The sequence below is a fragment of the Leopardus geoffroyi genome, chromosome A3 (assembly GCF_018350155.1).
Source record: "Leopardus geoffroyi isolate Oge1 chromosome A3, O.geoffroyi_Oge1_pat1.0, whole genome shotgun sequence".
NCBI classification, from domain to species: domain Eukaryota; kingdom Metazoa; phylum Chordata; class Mammalia; order Carnivora; family Felidae; genus Leopardus; species Leopardus geoffroyi.
In genome coordinates, this window is record NC_059336.1 from 107,604,020 (window position 1) to 107,628,772 (window position 24,753).

General features: G+C 38.8%; 1 protein-coding gene and 1 long non-coding RNA gene across 14 annotated transcripts in view; one reads left to right on the forward strand and one right to left on the reverse strand.

Annotated features, from left to right (window-relative positions):
- The window catches only part of SLC8A1 (solute carrier family 8 member A1), a 385,952-nt gene that overhangs the window by 288,014 nt on the left and 73,185 nt on the right, over positions 1–24,753 (forward strand). The window lies entirely within an intron of this gene.
- On the reverse strand, positions 62–24,258 carry LOC123581197. Its single transcript, XR_006703660.1, has 3 exons — positions 23,060–24,258; positions 12,835–13,106; positions 62–1,631 (listed from the first exon to the last, which is right to left on the reverse strand). It is a non-coding gene; the product is annotated as an uncharacterized LOC123581197 (long non-coding RNA).

The window sequence follows — 24,753 nt, forward strand, 5'->3', positions numbered from 1 at the left end:
TCGGGCTCTGTGCTGACAGCTCGGAGCCTGGAGCCTGCTTCAGATTCTGTGTCCCCCTCTCTCTCCGCCCCACCCCCGCTTGTGCTTTGTCTCTCTCTGTCTTTCAAAAATGAATAAACATTTAGAAAAAATCTAAATTTGATATTCTCTGATTCTTTTCCCCTCAAAAGTAAGCCTTCATGTAGTGCACAGAGTTCTGAATTCTTTAAAGAACATTTAAGCCTAAATGGGCATATGAGAAGAGAGGGGGAAAAAGACCATCACTGCCCCCTGGCTCAGTTTTTGTTTGCTTTCCATCAGGTAAGAGGAGGTGATTGCTAAGGCCCAGAGGATTCCTCTGGTGCCCAAATTTGTTCACTCTTTTCTGTTTAAGGGACCTTCTAAGCAGAGCAATTGATTAATGTGCCAAAGAGAAAACTGTTACCCTCTGTTTAATTTTACTTCCAACTATAGTAACCCGAACCCCAGGATTAAAAAACAAACTAATTAATTAATTTAATTAAAAATAAAAGGGTTCCAGTTGCATTCCCAGACAAACTGCCATGCTCTCTGAAACAAAGTGTTAAGATCTCTTTCCCATGCCTTCCTTCCTGCCCAGTGGTACCTGAACAACTAACATTCACAGTATTCACTTGACTTCAATTTCACTCCCTATTGAGTGCCTACTGATTCCCAGGAGAGATTTAACTAGTTACCTGTCATGTGTGTGTAAATGATATTTAGATCTATTCTTGCAAGAAGGAGGAGGTGGGCCTTTGGAACCTTGACCAGGGAGAGAGGTCTAGACCTAGAAAGCGAGAGGCCCCAGAGATCAATTTAGGAAAGTGCTTCAATACTCACTGGATAAAGGTATACATTGGGTTCTTTCTATAAGCTAGACACTACGACTGTCCTTTCTTGTTCCTGCCCCTCCTTTCACCCTCTATGTTCTCTTCTCCTTCCTTGGCTGTGGGTACTCGTGGTGCATAAAACATTTATAGTAGTTCTTTTGGATAGCTTGAATTATAGAAAGTTAAGTCCTTCCAGTGACATGGCAATCAAGGAGGTCTGCTTCGTAAACCTTAAGGTTACTTCAATCTGGCCACTTTCAAAGAGTTGCAGCATACTTTGAATTTGAAGAGAGATATATTTTAGGGTCATATCTTTGGATATGCAACTAGTGGAAGTTCCAAAGAGGAGCACTCCACTAATGCTAAAAAAGGGGGAGAGAAGTTACATTTCACCAACTTAAGACATTTTCTAGGGCCAACCACATAGATGATTAAACCTAACTTTCCAGAAGTCATGACTCCATATTCTAATTTAGAAACTTGTAACCAGCATCTATGATATGGGGACCTCCTACTTCATATTTTCTTGAGCAATCATTTCATATTATTTTTATCTTTTTAGTTAAGTGGATTTGTTCAATGTATAAATATAATCCATTTTGTAAAGTGTTCAAAGTCATTTCGAGTAATTAAATTCGCAAATCAAGATAAAAAGTTCTTTTGTCTTACCTTGGATCACATGTTCAGGTTTAAGAAACTGTAATCCTGATTTCTGTAGAGGTTATTCAAGAAGTAGAATCCCACTGTTTGTGTAGGAATCCATCATTATACTGGTTCTAATCTGGTGCTTTTGATGATTGCCTTTTAGGATAATCAAAGGAAGTATTTCAGTCATTTGATGAACCTCATTTTTAATTTTTATTAAAATTAATAAATTTTATTAGGCCTTCTCTGAATTTCTTAAGCCTAGATGCATCATTATGATGAAGTATAATATTAGCACATTCTCGTTTTGAGACCAATGTTCATAATACCAGGTAGAAAACAATGCATAAAATCAAAAAGATGTAAGAACCCTTAAGGTTATCCTTCATATTGACTGCCTGAAACTTGCATTTAATAGGCACTGAAATCAAGGAATGAGTAAGGAGTGAATAATGCAATCACTCTTTGAGTTAATAGGATTTTGTGACAATAGCTTGATGGAATAATTACATTCAGGACAGATTAAAATAAATGTCCCAAGGTGATGAAATGACACCCTTTAATTCTAGAAGTAGATATTGAGGGAAGTGGCAGATACCCTGACTTTAGGAATAAAATTCAGCAATTTTTCAAAATTCTGGTTATTTGTAATAACACTGGCTTATTCACACTGGCGTCCCAGAAATTAGGTGAGGATGCAATCTAATGGATTCTCTGTTGGTTCTTCATAGCCCTAATCTTTTCATTGGTCCCATTATCGTTGCCAACTAGAACCTTAGTTATTTATTCTTCCTAAGTTTGGTGAACTCTCTGAAGACAACCTAATTTTCTATAACTCTGTTTTTTCCAGTCCAATCTTTCCATTAAACATATTTTAGTCTCATGACTGGATGAGGATTTTTGTGTCAACAAATCACACAGGCACAATTCATTCCTTTGTCAGATCGTGTTTCCCTATTTCCAGATAGGAAAATGTGATCACTATACCCCCTAGGCTAGTTGTACACAACACAACTGAAGCAGAACGTTTACAAAATTTTGGAAGAGGCTTATTCACACCCACACTTTCACATCATGCCTTAAGGGGCTTGAAGCATTATGTGATCACTTATTTCAAAGTGGATCAAAACGGATCAAAATGGCCATATTCTGCCCCTAGTACTTTTTAGACCTTAACAAATTATGTGTTTTTCATTAGAGATCCAGTTTTCCTTAATAGGGAGCAAGCTAGCTGTTATTCTTTTATCTTTAGGTTAATTTACCATTATGAATGGCTCTGTGTCCAGCTCGTGTTTAGGAATAAACGTGAAGCATTAAACTCTTAAAAGGACTATGGGTATGAACAATGGAAAGACATGGGAGTGACACATGTCACCATTCAATCCTACGCTGTCCAATATACTAGCCACCAATCCATGTGGCTGTTAAGGACTCAATACTTGAAATGTGGCCAATCCACATTGAGAAATGCTGCAGCTGTAAAATATATTCCGGATTTCAAAGATCGAGAATGAAAAAAAAAGAATATAAACTATCTCCTCCACAAATTTTATATTGATTATATGCTAGAATAATATTTTGGCTATATCGGGCATTTAAGGTCTGGGATTGCAATTAACTTTGCCTTTTCTTGTTCCTCAAAACAATGATATATTTGGTGCGCTTTGGTACTATTGCACTGATCTGCCTAACCTGTTCAAAATGAGGCAAACTTCTCTAGGCTGCGCTGAAACAAGACACCATTAGCTCTGCCAAAGGAATGGAATCATTAACATGTGGCTAATCCATGGTCTCTCACTGCTTGGGCTTTGTCAATTCAATTAGCTAATGGAGCCCTGGCTAAGAACAAGGTCCATATGGTTGTTTTCCCTTCAGTTAAGGGCAAAAATGTGTGGTCGGTTCTGCTAAACACTGAAGTACGTAGTTGTTATTGTGGTTACCCTTAATCGGGATGGGAAAATAATCTGAAAATCTGTAGTTGATTTTGTTAAAGGATCATGGGAAATATGACAAATTTAAAATGCCTTTATATGGGAATTTTCAGACCTTAGAATTTTCTATATACCTATTACACCTGGAATAATTCCCCAATTATTGTAAAGTAGCGATCTAAACCAACCTTTAAGGATAGAACACTGTATCCCAAATTTAAGCTGTTTTCTGAGCATTCAAGCATACCACCTGAATGGTAACAGCAACAAATGGCTTTTAAAAGCATGTGTGTTTCAAATGTCATCTAAAGAACACACAGATCTTTCTGCAGCTTTTTCCTTCCTCTCTTAAACTAGGTTTATAAAATTGCTTTTAACCCTCACCATGTTAGAATGAAAGAACTCATTAAGCTCATAAAGAACTCATAAAGCTCCCCCCGCCCCATTAGCAGCACTGAATTTGTTAATCTTTTTCCATTTATAATTCTTTTGGTTTTCTCCATATGTTGTCATTACATATTTTTGGCTAAGACTTACTCTGAGCTATTCTTGCCACTCTCTTGGGCAACTAATGGAAGCTTTAGCAGTAGGCATACTACAGAATGGCATTTTTTCAGTCCAGTGATTTGGGACTAGTTCATGGCTGTGGAACACTTCGTGTTTAGGTTTTGCTGGCAACCACACCGGGTAAAGGGAAAGAGCCAGTAGGAGTGCAATGTTATGAGGCAATAGAGTGCGTGATTTCTACATACATTACACTGATGCTCTTTAGCTGTAAACTGCCCCAGTCTTTTATGCCCTTTAATTTGCTTATCTCTGGATACACACTGAGCCTCTTTCCATTTGCTGTTGAAAGCTGCGTGTCCAGGTTTGTTACCTCCAGGATCAGGAAGGCGGAATTTCTAATAAGTGACATTTGGAAGGAATTGCAAATAAACATGCTTAAGGGCGGGCCCGAGCAAAGCACGCTAATAACGTCAGTCAATTACTGAGAAGAAGGGAAGGCTGCCTAAAGCTTTCCCTTTGTTTTACTGAATGTGAAGAGTTAGCATAAAACAGCCATCCCAACTTATTGTCTGAGTGGGCACGGAGCGTAGCATGGGGGTAGAGTCACTGAGTTCTTTCACATAGCAAGTCAGTTCTCATGGCTCATCACGGGGGCACTTTTTAAAGCATGCCTAATGTTGCTTACATAGATGCCATTCTGGTTGGCATTCACTTCCTCTAGAAAAGCCAGCAAGATCCTTTCTCTGGGCCTAGAGACAATTTCTTAGTCATGAACATATGCTTTCAAACCAAATGGTAATTGCAATTCACGAACAGTGACTTTTTAATGAAGTGACATATTGGTTGCCCAGAGCCATGACTCCAATGACTCTGTCAGGTGAGCTTCTCCCTGCTTGTGTGGGTGTCCACAGTTTGCTCCGGTGGTACTCCTGACCTTGCTACCGTTAAGTTGTGAGCCTCAGTGCTTTTTGTAAATGTTTTGTTTTGGTTTTTGTTTTAGAATGGCATGGTGAGGGTGGGGGGGGGGGGGATGGTATTAGCGTAGAAGAAAAAATACATATGTATGGCTATAGTTATATATTCTGATTCAATAAATACTTCTTGACTGTTTTCCCTTCTCAGAAATACAAAGTTGAAGTAGCGAGAGATTTTGTTCTCGAAGTGTTTCTAGCCCAGTATTCGTGATCAGGCAGGAACATAATCACCTCGCAAATCAGAAAGTGACACATTCCATGTGAATTTACAAAATAACTGTGACAGTAAATTCAGAAAAGAGGGAATTCTAAATGATGAAGCATGGATGGCTTTGTGGAGGAGGTGGCCTTATAGCTTTATCTTAAAAGACTGAATAGGCTTTGGACATTACAAAGGCATGGATGAAGGTGGGGGCAATAGAATCAAAAAGTAAATACATTCAGATCCTGATGAGAATTCTGACACTTTTACCTGTTCACCCGACTACACTGAGTTAACAACATTGGATTCATCTTTATCCCTTGCTCTTTGCATGCTGCTGATCTAATTTCTGGAAATGCATCCTGTAAAGAGAATATAGCAGAAAAAAGTCTGGGGCATGCGTGTGCACACGCACACAGGCGCACATGTACACACACACTTAATCATAAAATGTTCAGCATTTCTTATGACCAAACATGTTCCAGATCGTATAGCCCTTTGGTCTACATGATCCATATCAGCATAAGTTTCTCCAAACCAGAGTATGCAGGACCCTCTATGTTTGAATATTCAGAGCCAGACCTCAGTCAAATATCATGTAGTCGTTCAGGGAAAGTGGAGATGTGCCTTCAGGCAATGGCAGTGCTTCTCAGCAAGGGATGACTTTACTGAGGTTGATCACCTAGATCAAGCTTCATGGTCATTTCTCCTCAAAATACTTGCCTTAAAAGCTCTGGTTTGGGGAATAATCTCAAATATACAGCAAAGAAAAAAAAAAGTCAGTAAATTTAATTTTGTTTTGATTATAGAGTTAAAGGGCATTGAATAAGTAGGAAACACTGATTATATTCCAAGCTGTCATACCTTAATTAACTAAGTCAAAAGGAACTGAGAAACAGAAAACCACAAAATTTCACTGAGACCCATGAGAAACAATGGTGGCATTTATCTTATATCTCCTAGCAATCTTCAAGGAGAAGTATATTATTTATGAATAATTTTTCACCTTTTTTTTGAGGGATTAGGGTCCCCATTCAAGGATAGAATATTTCTGGGTATTTTTATCTGGTAATTTACACTCTACCTTTGAGGTTTTTTTATTTTCTTAAAAGGCAAAAAAAAAAAAAAAAAACTGGGGGGAGAAAATAAAACAAGAGAAGGGAGTGTGGTGAGGAACTAAAGACATGTTAGCATTCCCTAGAATATTCAACATATTAGCCTGTTTTACCAATCCTGCTCATAATCATTGGCAGATGATCTATCTGCATAATCATATGCAGGTATCTAAGTGGATTGTATTTTTTTTCCAGTATGACCTTTCATATAAAAATGTCTATTGTGAATAGTTAGATGCATGAGGTCAATTAAGGGCAAAATCTCCAAAACTAAAAGGAAAACGTTCTTTCTTTAGGTTAATCGCAATAGTTTGAAGCGTTTCAGGGACTTGGTCAGCACAGGATGTCCTCATTTGGCATTTTACCATGAGAGTCCCCTGAGGATGATTTTTTGTTAGTGCCTGCAGCCCTTGTTCCCCGAACATATCATCAGTGCCACAGAGGTGATAAGGCAAGTGGGGCTTATAACAGAGATAAGGGAGAGAGGAGGAACTAAGCTTCCAAAATCATGGCTTCCATGGGCTGAGTCCATATGGATTCTGACCTTGGGTTCGAAATTGTTATCTTCCAAGTTCCAACTGTCCAATGGGAAAAGTAGTGCACATGATACTGTTACACAGTGGACTGTAAATTAATTCAAAGTCACTAGGGCTCCAGAAGAAAGGGCAAGGAAAACAGGCAAGAAAAGAGCTAAAGCCAATGACATCTTTGGCCTTCTACCTCCCACAAGAACAAGTACCTGTCATTTCCTCCAGGAATCAAAGAAATCAGTAGAAAGGGCATTCTATATTGCAATGACTTGAAGTATGCTGCAGAGAGATATGGAGATATATAGGCTGTGAGCCAGCTGGTGAGTGCCCTGAGAAAATCTTAACTTCTCCTATAGTTTGTGCTTGGCAAGTCCTCTGGAAAGATCTAGCTCACTCTCTCCATGACAGTATACAGAAGAACCTTAGTGTGATCTATTTAAGAGTGATGTAAGCTGACTTTGTTATGAAAACAATGTAATTTTAACATTGAAATGACATCTGGTCTGTGTCACGGCTCTATCAGGATGAATGATAACAGTAGGGGGGAGAGACCTGCCTTTGCCAAATACGGCCACTGATGAGTAATGCTTTATGCGTCTCCTTGTTCCCCTGTTAAGACTGGAACTGAGAACAAGAGCCTAATGTAAGTCCTGTCAATTTCCAAGTGATCAATTACCAGGTAGAATCATCAACATGTATCAAAATGCACAAACTTTGAAGCTGAATTTTTGTAGTTGTGTTTTTCTAAATAAGGAGAGGAATTTTGAGGACATAGTTTCCTGGCAAGTAGTATAGGAGAATTTGCTCTGCTTGCTTCCAGAATCCTAATTCATATGGTCTGGGCAATACAAAGAAGGATTTGCACCTTGAACAATTTTGCGTAATCATTAAAGCCTTCCTTTGTCGTCTAATCATTATTCTGGAGTAGACTCCATCCATTGGAAAATAAATCCTACTGGCTGCCAGTGTTTAGATCACTTGTGGTATAGTACTGACAGGCTCTACTTATAATCCTTGTGGAGGCCTGTTCTCTGTAGTCTGACTGTGATGCATTAAGAGCATCATGTGTTGGTCTAGAGGAGTCCTACTTCAGGAGATATGGCCCTGTACCCTAAGCCCCATCCTAAGCAAACCAGTGAGCCAACATTAATGCAAACAGGGGTCTCAGAGTGAGTGGCTTCCTTTTCCACCACAGCAAGTAGAGCTGTATAATGCATATTATATTATTTAATTCCTCTGTTTTCCAGGATTCTAAGCAGGCCTCATCACATACCTTCAATCTGATGACTGAAAAATATGGAAATATTTTTAACTCCACTTTGAAATGGGATCATGTTAATTTTGGGAGTCTTAAAATTGAACCATTTTCCATTATATTAGCAGCCAATTTCTGTATTTATTAAGTGCATTACTACAGAACTTAAAAAATAATGCCTTCCATCAGGAAACTTAATGAGCAATCATGTTATGAGACCTAAAACAGATCCTAGTTGAACCCCTTTTACATTTTTTCTTCAATTGGCTTTCCAGAGAGCTGTGCAGTGCCTCTACAAGCTCAAAGAACTGAGTGCCGAGAGATCCCTTCAACTCTGTATCCATAATGAAAAGGACTGACAATTGAGTTAATATGAATTTGTCACTATAATAAGGGCCCGAGCGCTCCACTTGAAAATCAGTCTAAACTTCAGGGTCATTAATGGCTAAAAGAAGGAACCACCCAGTATTCTGCCAGTGTTATTTACACACTTCCAAAGATTGCTTCTGGGAAAACTGGAGAGTATATCAGATATCAAGGTTTCTGACTTCAGATTCTCCTCACTTTCCATACCGCTGAGGAATTCATTTTTCATTGTGAGTTACATTCTGCATTTACAGTTTGAGTCAGTTTTACTAAATGCAGTCTGGTAAAAAAAAAAATCAATAAATAATTTTCTCATAGCAAATGAAATTAATAACACTTGAAATATTTTATAGAACTTGTAGAAGTTAGATATGTCACCAAGTGTTTGGGGATTTAAGAGATTATCCCTACATAAATATATAATACTGATATTTATTTATCATCTTTCTAGGCTAGGGAAATTCAAGTACCAGCTCAGATTGGTAGCATTCCCTGAAAGAATGTTCAGTCAGTAAGCTGGTGTGCATGTGACTGATGCTACATTTCAAACACAATTGTTTCCCAAGAAAAGGGTTGTTTTTTTTGTTTTGTTTTGCTTTGGTTTTTGCTATCATTATCTTCTCTATCATTAACTCCTCCTGTATTTCTAATCTGTATGTTTTACCCATGTTTTCTTTGTACCTATATCTTTCATTTAAGCTATCACAAATTCATTTGAGAAGTTAACACACACAATGTTGTCAGTTGTTTAAGGTAGAAATAAATTTTAATTACATAATTTCACCTTACGCTTTCACAGAGAAATAGACTCAAAGACCCTCAATATTTCCTTCTTCTCAAAGGCCTAACTAGAGCTGGCACGTCCTTCTAGAAGTTTGGACCTAACCTAAATTTTATGGTTCTGATGGGCACTCATGAGGGTCCTTCTGAACCTGACTTCTATTTGGCACTAGAGGCAAGTGAGAGAACTGAAGATACAGGAGAGAGGCATGCTTTTCCCCTGCTAAAGCCATCCCCAAGGAACATTCTTGGGCAGGCATTCTCTCCTGGAACTTTAGCAATGGATGCAGTTTTGAACCTCACAGATAACACCACTCTCTTGGTTCCACAGAGGTGGGGAAAAAAAGATGTAGCCAGATGAGAAAATTTCCAAACAGGAAAGAGTCTTGGAGACAATCAGTTTCACTCTCAATACTCAGTTCTCTTTTATTCAAAGAGCACTCAGTTTTGCTTGACCATCCTTGTTTACAAAAGAGTTTGAGAAATAGAAGTGAAGCCAAAAGTATATCTACCAGAGGGCAAGGGTGCAAGCCAGAGGATGGTGTGGAAGAGAAGTCTCTTGCTAAGGAGGGAAAGCACCTCACCTTATCGAAACTGTCTGCTAAATTAAATGCATTTCCTGGGCTGTTTTATTCATAAAAGTCAATGTGTAGGTTAGGGAATAATTGATTGCCCAGAAATTGGCGAGTGCTTCCTAAGGAACATTTTTCTTTATGATGTCTTTGGCATTTGTGGTTTACTAGTTCCATTTCCAGCCTTAGCCACCACACCATAAAATTGTAGCTCCGTCCTGAGGCACCAGCTGTTACTTCTGCCAATAATCTCTGGGCTCAGAGACAATAGTGCAGTTACCGCGTGCATGGAAAGTGGATCCCTCAGTAAATGCTAAATTTATCAGGGAGGATATGACTGTTGAAGCACACTGAATATTATTTCATCTGGCCCCTAAATAGGAACTGGGGCAAATGACTGCGTGGAGTCGTGCCAGACCAAGTTGGTGCAATTCCACGATGATAAATGCCAGACTTCATTTTATTTGCAGCCACTGATGTATGTGATGTGTCCAGGGTCATTTCCATGAGCTCTTCTAAGGGGACAATTATACAGGTTACAGAACAAATTGGTCTACCATAAAGAATACCCCCTCTGCAGAATGCTTTATAGACTTAGTAACTCAATGAGATAACAAATGGATTTTACTACTAATCTATGTACTGAGATTAGACTTGATAGAAAAATGGCCTGCTACATTACAGTGGGCAGAATCCACAAAGGCTGTGAAGAACCAACTTCCGCTTTCACCCTGAACAATAGCTAATGTCATATCTGATGAATCTAAGAAATTATGGAAAAGGATAAATTTCAGGAACTACTTAAATATGAAAAGTGAGACAATATGAAAGATTTTTTTAAATTTATTTAATATGTATTTATTTTTGAGAGAGACAGAGACAGAATGCAAGTGGGTTGGAGCAGAGAGAGGGGGAGGCACAGAATCTGAAGCAGGCTCCAGGCTCCAAGCTGTCAGCACAGAGCCTGATGCGGGGCTTGAACTCACAAGCTGTGAGATCATGACCTGAGCTGAAGTCGGACGCTCAACCGACGGAGCCACCCAGGCACCCCTGAAAGATGGGTTTTTATAAAGGCTCTTCTCTTAATTATATTTGCTATTGAGCCTCTTAAGCTGGGGATAGGTGCAGGGCGAGTAAAATATTTTCCTCATGACAATGAATGGATCATTGCTTTAGAATTCTTAGAGGAGATTTTTAACTCGAGAGAGGCCCCCACTCACCTTTCCCCTACACATCCAAAGATTCTGAGTCTATGGTAAGGACAAGAAATCTGTGTGTTTGTTTTTAAAAGCTCTGAAGGAAAGTTTAATGGTCAGCTGGATCTGAGGACCTGTTGGTCTAATGTTATGTTCCTTCCATAAGCCTCAGGACCACACAAGTCTACAATCTGATTTCTCAACATGGCACAAATCTTATTTTTACTAGGAATCCATGCTCTGGTCACTTCCTATGTGGAGAGTCGCCATTCACTATGACTACCCATACTATAGGCCATCTTGTTTACTTTCTCTTTTGTGTTAAAACCAATAAAAATAGGGCACAGGGGTGGCTCAGTTGGTTAAGCGTCTTACTCTTGATTTTGGCTCAGGTTATGATCTCACGGTTTGTGAGTTCAAGCCCCGCATTGGGCTCTGTGCTGGCAGCAGGGCCTGCTTGGGATTCTCTCTCCCCCTCTCCCTCTGCCCCTCTCCTACTTGTGCTTTCTCTCTCTCTCAAATAAATAAATAAACTTAAATTTTTTTAAAAAAAAAGGAAAAGAAAAACCAACAACAACATTACTAACTCAAAACTCTTTCCTATCTTCTTTCAAATCACTACACAAACCAGCTCTTTGGCTTTATTTCCAAAAGTCTCTCCTTGGCCTAAACCACAACCCCTCTTTTTTCTCTACAATTGTGGAGCTTCTGATGTTGACATTTGAGAGCCTCCCTCTTCAAATTAAAAGACATCCTACCCTGAGCTTCAATTTCTCACCTTCCCATGACTGGTGCCTTGGGGTGTGTGTGTGTGTGTGTGTGTGTGTGTGTGTGTGTGCATGCATGCACGTGTCCTCTTTTTCACACTGTTACCAGAGATATTACAGTATCAGGTTCTATCTTCCTTGGCTTTTTTTTTCCAAGGTCACTCCTTTGGAAAGAGTCTATCAACTCACATGAATGGCTTCAATTTCCATTTCAACATTCATGGCAAATATATAGAGAGTCTTCATCTAGACACTTCATCTTCACTGAAGTCCCATATTCCACACATAGCGTAATACATTTCCCATGATAGCTTAAATTAAATATGTCAAGATCAGAGTTTCTTATCTCCTCCGCACAAAATTCCTTAGCCTTCCATATTATTATGTCAGCTATCTCCTTGGAAAATAATATATATTTATATATATTATAGTTGTATTTATTTAAATACATTACGTATATTAAATATTTAAATATATTATAATTGTACACAATCACAAGGAAAGATAGGACCATACAGAAGAGATTTTGGAGGAAGCAGGTAGAAAGAACCCAAGGAAACACATTGTGGTGGCTGTAATTTTTTTCTCCAAAATTTTTTTCTGCTTTATCCCTTTCCTGTAGTTCTCTACCACCCTGGACTGATCCCACCCAGCTTTCTTAGCCCCACCCCACCCTGACCTGAAGTAGGAGGGATTTTAGAAACCCTCCTAGCCTTCTGGACCTCAGCATCACAATAAGCTTGTTGATCATCAGATTCTGACCTGTTCTCCAGTTCCAATAGTCCAGTCTGTAATTTACCAAACAACGTGAAATTGCTACAAATTATTCCAGGCACTCAAGAAAAACACACACACACACAAACACACACACACACCAAAAAAACCCAATAAACTGCTAGGTTTCTGAAATCTATCTGAAAGTCAGGTTTGGTTTCCTATCTAGTTTCTGTCTTCCTGTCTTGACTTTAAGACTTTACCTCATCCTGATGAAGGCCCATCATTACTGCAATCATTTCCCTTGGAGGATTGGTACCTCTCAGGAGAACAGGGTTCTGCCACGTCATGCTGTATGCAGTGCTTTGCCTGACCTCTCGGTTTTGTTTTATCCTTAAGTCTACATCACTCAGCTCCATGCTTTCTTGCCCATCCCACACAGTGGTTTACCTAGCTTCCATCTACCATTTCCATTCTTCCTGGGTGCCATGTTCTTCTGCGTTGGAATGGGCCTCCTCCCTTTGGGTGGATTTGTACAGCTTCTGTCATTTCCAGCTCCCTGCTCTGGCCCAGTGGGCTAGATCTTGTTCCAGCCTCGTCGTCGTTCAGTCTGGTTCATCCCATTGTGATGAATCAGGGCTGGCCCTTGGACATAACAGCAGTTGCTGCTGTTGAACTCTTGTTATCTCTTTTGCCTTTAACCGCTCACTGCTCTTGTCTGCCTAAACAAAGAAGAGCAAGGAGCAGATGTCATTCTATTCATGCCTTCAGTCTTCTTACATCTCACTTACCTCCTATAGCAAATTGCTATTTCTCATCAGAGACCTCAAGACACTATTCTTTCTATTTTTTCTTTCTCTGTTTCTCTTTCTCTGCCATGTATGCGTGTGTGCGCACACACGCACGCACGCGCACACACACGGCTTGCTAAGCAACCTAAGAATCAATCACTTTTCTGCTCACTCTATGCGAAGAATGATATTCTTTTTAACCTTTCCTACACCCCAGCTTGTAAATTTCCATTTTTATTACATCATTTTGGTTGCAGTTCTCTCACCAGTCCTCCTGCCAATACTGTATAAGATAATGTAATGTGATAGCAATTTTCCATGTAATTCATTAGCCTGAGACTTCAGTTTTTGATAGTTTCATTTAAAAACTCAGTGTGTACATCTAGATATTTTGTCAAAATGCTTGCCAAAACCACTCACACTTGATAAAAGTAAAATGAAATATGTGCTCAGACCTGAATTGATGGCAGATAATTAGATTTTCTGTTCATGAAAATCAGGTCAGCTTTACAATCTGATGTTTTCTCCAGAAGAATTTGTATTTTACTACCTTCACCTGGCTTTAAGAAACTGATTGTTGCAAGAGAAAGCAGGAGCTCAAAGAGACCATTTCATGGAATTTCAATTTGTTTTCTCTAACCCACAGACAAGTTTTCAGGAAGAAGCGGTTGCAGAAAAGAAATTAAAACATTAAAGCAATTTCTATTTCTTAAGCTTTGACAGATCTAGATTGGAGGCTGGGGGCCAGTTTCTCAAAACATGCTGCTGGCGGGGTACCTGGCCAGCTATTCTGGCAGGGACATTAGGCTCTGCCCATCCGGGAGACAGCATTTTCTCCATGGCTGCTTCCCTGCCCTCTCCTTCACTGTCTTTCTATTCTTCTACAACACAAGCTCTACTCAGTAACATCGATTGTCCTAAAGGTCAAAATTGATCATGACAACCTATAATCAAAGTGGCCCATTGGCTTTCTGTTACAAGATTGTGCCCACATGACTTAGCATTTCTCTTAACCCTAAACATTTCTCCTAAGCCCTCTTTCCTGGCTCACCTTCCATCAACCCTCTTGCACATACCTGAGCACAAAAACAGGAGCCCAACAGCACCTCACACTTTTCACATCTTTTCGTTTCTCTGTTATTTGCACCAAGTTTGTTTTCCTGTTTTTGTCTTTGAGCTTTAAATGTATTTCTGCCTGACAAACCTCTGCTCTTCCTTCAAGACCCAGCCCAGTTATTCCTGCCATCTTAAACTTCCCCACCCTTTGAGCTTTCTCTGCACAGAGCCCTTGTTTAATAAGTATCACGTAAGGGGGTAGGTGGTCTTCAGTTTGCATGTCTGTCACCCCTCTAAGCTGTGGATTCATATTCTTCTTCCTATCCCTGACACCTAACGCGGGCCTGATGCATAGGTGGATACTAGGTGAAGGTCTGTGGAATGACTGGACAGAATAACATGCTGTAGGAATCCAGAGTGTGCCTGACTACTTCATTTGGCCTTTTGTTGTGAGGTCCAAGTCGTGAGCTTGAATCACCTACACACTGTTCATTTTGCTCACTCTCATGGCCAAACCTACACTAAGAAGCCTATCTTTTCATCTAAACAATATGTGGGCTGCTTTTTACCGAAAAATCTCCAAGACCTTGGTAAAGCAGCACAAACTCAAGTACAAAAGTGTGACAGTGAGAATAGCTGTATCATCACAAATGTCTATGAAGCAAATACCTTGTGCCATCATTATGTCCACTGTCATAAGAAATGCACATGGCATACCTAGTGGTATCCTGGCTCTTGGCAGCTGGGTTACGATTGAGTATGGATGGCTTAGACAGAAGATGTTACATTATTGGGGCTCTGAAGACCCAGAACTGTATTTTTATGGCTTCACTAACCTTTGAATATCTGTATCAGGAAGCCTCACCTTGTGAAAGAAATTTAGCTAGAATTATGGAGAGGATTTTGATCATTCTAGAAACTAAAAGATGATTTAATAGAAAAAGTTTTTAGGCCCTATGAATGTTACACCAAGACAGCAAGTTAATATAGATAAGAAAATCCATAAATAAACTTTTAAGCCTTTTCTGGTCTCATTTTTTAGTACAAAATACTAAAAAATTATTATTTCTACTGAATTAGTAGCATTTATTCAGGATACATAAACCAGTCCATGAGATGTACTCTTATGTCTCCCTTGTTTCTTCATTTTATGAAATGAACCAGTTATTATAATTAATATGAGTTAAATCCAATTCTACAAGATTAAAGTTAATAGAAGAGTTAAAATCCAATAGGATAGTATCATAATACATAGTTAATAAAGTATTAGTCATGTTCTAGAAGTCAATTATATCTGCTACTATAATTTCTTTTTTTTTTTTTTTAATTTTTTTTTTCAACGTTTATTTATTTTTGGGACAGAGAGAGACAGAGCATGAATGGGGGAGGGTCAGAGAGAGAGGGAGACACAGAATCGGAAACAGGCTCCAGGCTCTGAGCCATCAGCCCAGAGCCCGACGCGGGGCTCGAACTCACGGGACCGCGAGATCGTGACCTGGCTGAAGTCGGACGCTTAACCGACTGCGCCACCCAGGCGCCCCATATAATTTCTAAGTTTTAGTGATATAAACATATATTATAACTCTGAAAGGAGATCCATGGATATGTGTCAGATATTACCGACTTTCTGTTTACAGAGTAAACTCTTATTTTACAAAATGAATATTGGAATATTAGGATTAACACACCATATATATTTTAGAGAGGAGCTAAGGAAGCTTTAATGGAAAGATGGTTGGAATCAAGAGACCAAAGCTTGGGGCGCCTGAGTGGCTCAGTCCGTTAAGCATCCGACGTTGGTGCAAGTCATGATCTCATGGTTCGAGAGTTTGAGCCCCACATCAGGGTCTGTGCTGACAGCCCAGACCCTGGAGTCTGCTTAGGATTCTGTGTCTCCCTCTCTCTTCGCCTTTCCCCACTCATGCTCTGTCTCTCTCTCTCAAAAGCAAATAAACATGAAAAAAAATTTAAGAGACCAAAGTTTGCTCAATTGTATAATGAGAAGATTGAGTTAGATAGTAATAATAAAGCAGCAGCATTTGAAAATACTCTAAGTATGAAAGGTTCTTTCATATATGTTATTTCATTAGTTTTTCATGTCAGGTCTATGGGGTTCTTACTTTACATTTGATGAAACTGAAATTTGGAGAGGGAAAGTGGCTTGACCAAGGTCATGCTACTATAAGAGCTGTTACATTTATATATTTACAGCTATAAGCTACAAATCGGTCAATGCCAATGCCAATCTAGATATCATATGTCCCCTTCGACCTACCAGATTCCCTGCACAAAAGTGTAGACTTTTTAGAGAATTTGTCAAATAGCACAAGTCATAACAATAATAACCTTTCCCTGTAAGAAGATTATGTCTGGGTCAAAAGCAAAAATAATAGCGAGGATTTGCTTTTTGTGTACTGTGTACATCATACAATCCATAACAAAATAAAAAATTTTTAAAAATTTAAAAGCTGACTTACATATTTCCTCCTAAAATCAATGCACACTTTAAATGCATCTCATCAGAAGTCCTATAATTAATCCAAGAATGGCTCACCAAGTACTTTCTCACTGTGTTTGGTCTAGTGGCTCAATTTTTTGTTAAACAATGGCTTTATTTGCATTCTGTAAACCTGTTCTGGTTCTGTAAAGTCTAACTGGGGACAACTCCCATTAAAAACATAAAACATAAAAGGGAAAAAGGCAAAACACATTTTCGGTACAAAGCCAATGAACTCTATTCTGGTTTTGGTTAATTTTGATTTTAAGCTTTAAACTGCTGGCATCCACAGGAGGCTAAATTGTCTTCTTGCTGATTTTCTCTTGCGATGATTACCTATAAAGTGCCTTGGGTCCCTTCTGTTAAGAATATGAGCTCCAAAAGAATAACTGTTTGGTGAAGTTTTAAACCAAGTAGAATACCTGAAAAGGATTTAAACATCCAAACAAGTGCTGTGCTGTAAAGTTCAGCGAGAGTCCACAGCCAGTGAATCACTGTGTTTTGCAGAGTGGAAAGCAGCAGCAGAAAGCAGGGGGCATACTGAGACCCTTGATATTTTGCTGGTAATAATTTTTGATTCATAGTTTATATCACTTTTAATGTTTACCTGGTCGTGATTAGACACTCAGGAAGTATTTCACCATATAGAGGCACACTACCCGGAGCATTTATGGCTCCCTACAATGCTGCAAAGCTAATTCCTTCCAAAATTACTCTCTTTGAATTAGGAAATGGAGTCCCCATAAAATTCAATCATAATCAGGGTGCCTGGGTGGCTCAGTCAGTTAAGCATCCAAATCTTGATTTCAGGCTCAGGTCATGATCTCACAGTCCTAGGCTCGAGCCCCACGTTAGACTCCGCACTGAGCGTGGATTCTCCCTGTCCCTCTGCCCCACCCCTGCTTGTGCTTTCTCTCTAAAAATAAATTTTAAAAAATTGAATTATATTCCTTAAGTGGAAAAAAATTACACATAATTATGGACCATTCTCATCTCAGTCCAAGTAGATCTTCAGGTTCCTTATCTAGTGGCTAATAGGGATATTCCATGACTCTGGGGGAAGAAGAAAGGAAGCAGAGAAAAATGCAAAGATAGACAACTGCTAAACATGATGCCCAGGAGACTTGGGATACAAATAAGACTATGGGTTGGTTTTGATTTATTCTTTAGTGTTTCTGTGGATGTTTCAGACTGTTTTCATGTCAAAGACTCACTAGGTCACACTCTACATAGTCATCCTTACTACAGGAAGTCCATGTCTCCATTGGATGGGCCCTTTAATTTATAAAGCATTCATCAGGATGACAGACAATGATTAAAAAAGGCAGGAAGTTAACAAAGCCAGTCATTTCCTTTTGTTATCAGCATCAGTTTTTAGTTCATTAAAAAGAGAGGAGGGAAGGAAAGGTTTTCTACAAAGAGTGGTGAATTGGATTCCAGCAGCACGAGAGAAGAAAAACACTAGGATGATAGCAGAATAGATAAATACCAGATGTGGACTCAAACTCTGGAGATGAGTTTTAATCCTGACTCTGGCATCCTCTACTTTTGAGGTGTTGGCCAATGTCAGTGAGTCTCAGTTTGCTCACCTGTATAATGAGAGGTGAAGAGGGAGATTTCTGTGGTGGAGCATTGGGAGATTATGCTTCTAGACTGGAGGGTAGGGTGTTGGTGAAGGCAAGGACCGAATTTGAGTAGGAAATGACTAATACCATTCTGATGACAACGGGAGTGGGTGATCAGGAGAAGGGCATAACCATGAGTATTTGCAAGTGATTTAGCATGAGGAATTATTTGTTACGAAATGAACAGGAGCTTAGTGAGGTAGCCAGAATGGCCTTCTAGGGAAACAACATTGGCAGATGATTCCTGAAAAAATTTTCCAACAAAACTAGCCAGAAGATTAGTAATGACTGAGAAGAGAATTTCCCCTTTTAAAAATTGATGTATGAATTTTCTACATGGCAGAATCCAGACAAGAATTTCAAAAAGAGTCAATAGAAAACGGAGCTGAGGAAGGTTACCACCTGTGGTAGGAGTCCAGAGTGGGACCCAAGCATGTAAAGAAGATTACAAGGAAAATAAACATTCATCCTTAACAGAACTGATCCCAAGTAATGCATCCATAGGAAAACATAAAAAGTTCATAATATTTTTGGCTTGTTTTATTTATTTCCCCCTATAAAATATAGATCAGTCTAGACAGATAGGGACAGTAGAGAGAAAAACACTGGCCCACAATCCATTCATAAAGAGTTAATTACATTATTGTAAAGACATTTCATGGAATATCTTATGCCATTCTAAAGAAAAGTTTTAAAAAATTTTATGCCATGGGAAATGTTCAAAATGTTGAACATTAAGTGAAAAATCATGATACCAATTTTTATTTACACACACACACACACACTATATATATATATATATATATATATATAAATATATATATATACATATATATATACATATATATACACACACATATATATATATATGTGTGTATATATATATAGTCCAAATTGTGTAGCTGTATATTTTAAAAGCTAAAAGTAAACATTTTTAAATGTTAAATGGTGATCTCTAGTGGTGAGCTTATGGGTGATTTTCATTTTTCTTCATTTCTGCATTTGTCAAATTCTCAACAACGAGTAAGTATTACCTTGATGGGCAGGAAAAACAATTTAAGAGAAAGAACACAGAATAACCGAAAGTAATTCATATTATTTTAATTGTATTTAGTGGAAAAGAACCCATGAAATACAGATTAGCTGATATTTCACATGAAGATGGACGGAATTCTGTTCCGAATCAAGTTTTTTTTCTAGATTATCAGAGAAAGCAGAAGCCAAAGATAGACACTGAAAATCTGATTTAAAAGAAAAAGGGTTGTATTATCGATTTCTACTAACCTATCAGTTTTCTACTACTAACCTATCAATTTCTACTAAGCTTGATGTCAGTAAATAAGCCTTACTGAAATACTTTAGTTCCTAGTCTGTCTTCTTGGTTTCCATAATAATAATTTTGACAACCATCATTTGTTGATTGCTTACTATTCTGTTTTTGTATACAATCCTCTCAACAACCTTATGACATAGATATAATTATTCCATTTTTATAGACAAGAAAACAAACATATAGATTAAGTCACTTGCAGGAGTTATAGACATTTCATTCCCAAAAGTCCCAGTTCTTAACTTGACATAATATTGATCATGGTCATAATAGGAATAGCTAATATTCCTATTCCTATAATGCCTGTGTTAAGGCTCTGTGTTAAGCATTTTGTATGTATTATCACAATGACTGTTTGCAGCAATCAGATGAGATAAATACCATCATTATAACCACTTTCCAGAGCAGGCACTTGAGCCTTAGAAAGAATAAGTAACTCACACGGGTGCAGCTAATAAATGACAGAAGGAGAAGTTTGCAACCTGATTCCCTTTCCTAAGAAAGCATTTTAGAAGGTCATTTTTTTGCACCCCTATTGTGGAGTCACTCAGAGCCATGGTCACGGTCACAGTGTCCTGATTAGCCTTAATAATTATGTTATTTATGGAAATAAATGAACATTGAAATAGTTTAACAGACTTCCTGGAGAGCTTCTTACATGACACCTCCAGTAGAAACAAACCAGAGCCCCACCTGCATTTCTCACATTATACCCCATGGGGTGAGTAGTCAATAAATATTATTATTTATTGTTTTATTTTTTGTAAATCAATAAGCCCCCATTGTGAGATGCAAAACAAAAGTCCAAACATCTTTGTAGAATATGTAGTATGAACACATAAGGATTGATTGCTTAATCTAATGTAAAATAGCAATAAAATATTAGACATGCAATAGAAATGCAAAGTACAAAACTCAGCAACAATTCATTCATTATTGATTATTGGCTTTGTTCAAGAAAATATCTGGCATCTTGTCTTTTAGAATATTTTGTATGAACGCATGCAGAGAGACTGATTTGCCACTGATTATTTTGTGGCCATGGAGAAAGGATGGGAAGGAAGAAAAAGAGAGAAAGCATGTAAATAAAAAAATGTAAGAAAGCCCAGCTTTATTTCATGATGTTCTATTTTTAAAGCTGTACTCTTTTGGATAGAGATGCTTTCAGCATACACTAGCTGCTGTTCTGTAACATTCTAGGAGTGAAATCCTTCCACTGTTTTCCAGGGAAACTCTACATTGAACAAAGAATCTTGACAGAGGAAAAAGTCCAAAGGCAGAAATAATCTCTGGAGAGAGATTCAGTAATAACCCAGCAATGTTTGAAATGTCCAATATGAAGAGAGCTTTTGAAAAGGATGGGAACTCAAAAGTTTTGTTGCAATTCACCAGCATCAATTTCACTTAATTCCAAATTCTTATTAAGGGCAGTGGCCTTTTATAAAAAAAAAAATTATAAATTGAGGACTTGACAGAAGTTTCAAAAATAGAACCAAAGATATTTATGTGTTATGTGTTATCCTTGATGCCACAAAGTATTGAACATTATCCTCAACTTTGAGGGATTTGTCAAAACAACATTTTCTACAGAATTTGGCCTTTCCCATTCCCTGTATGGAGTGCAGCAAAGATCTCAGACTGTGGATGCTTAAGCTGTCCTGACGAGTTAAGGGAGCAGTTTCAAGATGCTGAGAACCCCCCATCATTTGGTTAAAAGTCTCTCTCTCATGGAACTTGCACAACGCCAATAATTTTAAACGGTCTTTAAACATCTAGACAAAGATCTGTTTTCATGTATTTCAACATGATGTCCAATGCTTGATCCACTTTATTTTTCACTATACTGACAAATTGTCAGCATGTACATTTAGGTAACAAACCCAGGATCTTTATGACTTTACCCTCCTTAAGACTGAAGTTTATCGACTGTACAGCAAGGAGGCAATGGTAATGTATAGATTTTATATATCACAAAATTATGGTCATTTTAACACATTCATACCATTTTCTCTTCAACACTTTACTCATGTGGTTTTCACACTAGCCTGCTATAATAGAATAGAACCCGGGGGGATACTAGAATTCTTAGCACATTATTTATTAGAGCAATAATTCTAGGGTCCCGGCAATGTTTCTTTCAAGTGGTCAACCAGCACAGGACAGGAAGGGAGCTCACAGGCTTTTCTTTAGAGACTAAAGCTGACCTTGCTGAAAGGAGAAAGATCAAAAATGAATTACTTTTGTTCCTATTTTGCATTTGGAAAAAATAAATTGGTTGCCTTTCAGTTACAAAAGTGAGCAGAAAAAAATAAAATAGGGTAAGCCGCCATTGGAAAACCCCTGATCCAGTGCTCTGTAAAATTCTGTGGGTATCCCAAGAGAATAGCAGGATTTTAGCTGGCCCTGCCTCTTGCCTTGCTTGAAGCAATCATTTCAATTACCACTTGATAATGTGGAGATCAGGGCATGGATGACAAGCCTCCCGAAAAACTCCCTTCATTTAGCTACTTTAGCAACTCTCAACCTCAGAGTCTATTTAAGTGCCAGAATAGTACTATCCCTGTTTGTCAACCTCTCTTCAGAGCAGGAGCTCTGAAAAAGCATGATTTCAGTCCCCTCCGTGTAACTAGCTGAGGTAAAAGGGGACCTAGCAGAGCTGGGACTGGGAAGCTGAACACTACTAGCCTTTATGCCACTTGCTTCTCTGATTTCAGAGTTCTGTACTAGGTTGGCCATTATATAGGATGTGATCCCAAGCTACACAGGAGAGTGAATTTGAGGGTATGGCCCATGACTCCATCAAATATTTCCTGACCCCCACCTCCACCATCTGCCAACTGCCTTTTTTTTTTTTTAATTTTAACGTTTATTCATTATTGAGAGACAGAGAGTGAGCATGAGCAGGGGAGGGGCAGAGAGAGGAGGAGACACAGAATCTGAAGAGGCTCCAGGCTCTGAGCTGTCAGCACAGAGCCCGACGTGGGGCTAGAACTCACAAACCGTGAGATCATGACCTGAGCTGAAGTCAGACACTTAACTGACTGAGCCACCTAGGCGCCCTGCCAACTGCCCCTTTTGAGGTGACTGGGTAAACAGGCAAGTAAGAACTACAGAGTAAGCCACTCCTTTTCAACTAATAATAACAACTGTTCATAACATTTTAGAGTCCTTTGCAAAATTATTTTGCATGCATTGTGTTATTTCATGTTTGTGACTACCTGTGAAGTTGTATCATCTACAGTTGATGAATGATGACACCCCCTATTTGATCATCACGACACTGTGTACATCAGTCACTGTGCAGTGAGCTTTATTATCCCCATTTGATAGACGGTAACATTGATGTTTAGAAGGATGCCAGAACTGGTCCAAATACCTTGGCTAGAAAGTGGCTGAATCAAGATACTAATGAACTTGTGTAATCCGCATCTCAGTTTGATGCTCTCGACCTGTCAACAAAGGAAACAACAGATTGAGTCATGGCCTGGCCCCTCCTTTATGACCCATCTTAGCATGGAAACTTGAGCAAATTCCCAAGTAGATCTATACCTAGAGTTTCTCCTAATCTAAAGATGATGGGAAAACATTATTAGAAATAATATGAATAGCAGCGTGTTTTATCCTATTTGGAATGTTAAGTAGGGGAGTGGATTTGGGTCACTTATGGAAAATGTGGAGAATATATGCGTGAGTCTTCTCTGACTGCCCCTTTCTCTCCATTACTCCAAATCCCCAACTAACTCATCAAATCAATTTTTGAAGGAAAAAACAAACAAAGCTTAAAATGGGCCAGGAATTTAAACCAAGCATACAAAGGCAATCCATAGCAAGCTCATCTTTCCTTGTAGGCAGAGAGAAATCAATGTCAACAACAGTGCTGCATAATGCCCGAGGTGATACGTAGAGAGCTGTGGACTCAGCAAGGGGCAGCAGCATGACCTATGATTACGGTCCTTTCCTTTTCTTTTTAAATAAATGCCATGAGGGAAATGCCACTTCTGACATTTCATAATACTTTGTACTTTGGGGAAAAGAAACCAGCCAAGGAAGCTAGGCCTGAGGTAAGAGCCACCAGAAATGCTTAGCATGTCAAAGTACAACATCAATAACCCTTGATCCTGGAGGGCAGGATTCTGTGGGGAAACCTGGGGAAAGGGATGGATTGAGGGCCCATGGTGCTGACAGACTGAGCAATGGTGCTTAGCTTTGGGGCACATGGCCCTCCCTGTCTCTGGCATGCAGCGCTCCAATTCTCTGTTTAGCAGGACCAGCAAAATTTGAAACTCCGTACCAGAAAGCCTCAACATCCTCACAGCATTTTCTCACCCAAGACACAGTTCTTTCTAAAGACTAGGATTTACCCTGAAGCTTGCTTTAAAAAAATAATAACAGCTTTATGAAGACACAATTCACATGTCATACGTTCACTTATTTAAAATATGTGATTCAGTGAGGTTTAGTGTATTTTTGGAATTGTGTAACCATTGCTACAATCAATTGTAGAACATTTTTATCACCCCCAAATGAAAACCCATTCCCATGAATAGTCACCATCCAATTACTGACAACCCCCTCCCCCCCGCCAAACCTCAACCCTAGGCAGCCACTAATCTACTTTCTGTCCCTATGGATTTGCCTGTTCTGGACTTTTCATATAAATGAATCATACCATATATGAACTTCTGTGTCTGGCTTCTTTCATTCAGCATAATGTTTCCATGGTTCAACCATTGTTGAAGTGTAGGGGAGGAAAGATAATTTTTCCTCTACCTTTTAGAGTTCTTGGCTGAGGCCATGGACTAAAAGAAAGATAAATAAGAGAAATAAAACTTACTAACATGTATACTTCATGTCTACATGAGAGACACCCAGGGAAAAATTAGTTATTCCCTAAGGTAGCTTAAATGCACGCTTACATACCATCTTAGTAGGGGAAGAGGTGGGGAATGTAGGCCTCTGAGAAAAAAGCAGATGATTTTTAGGAAAGATGATTAGACCCTTAGAAGAACAGATGGGAAGTATGACAGTTTGTGACAAAGTTTGTCAGGATGTGACATCCACTTGTACTCT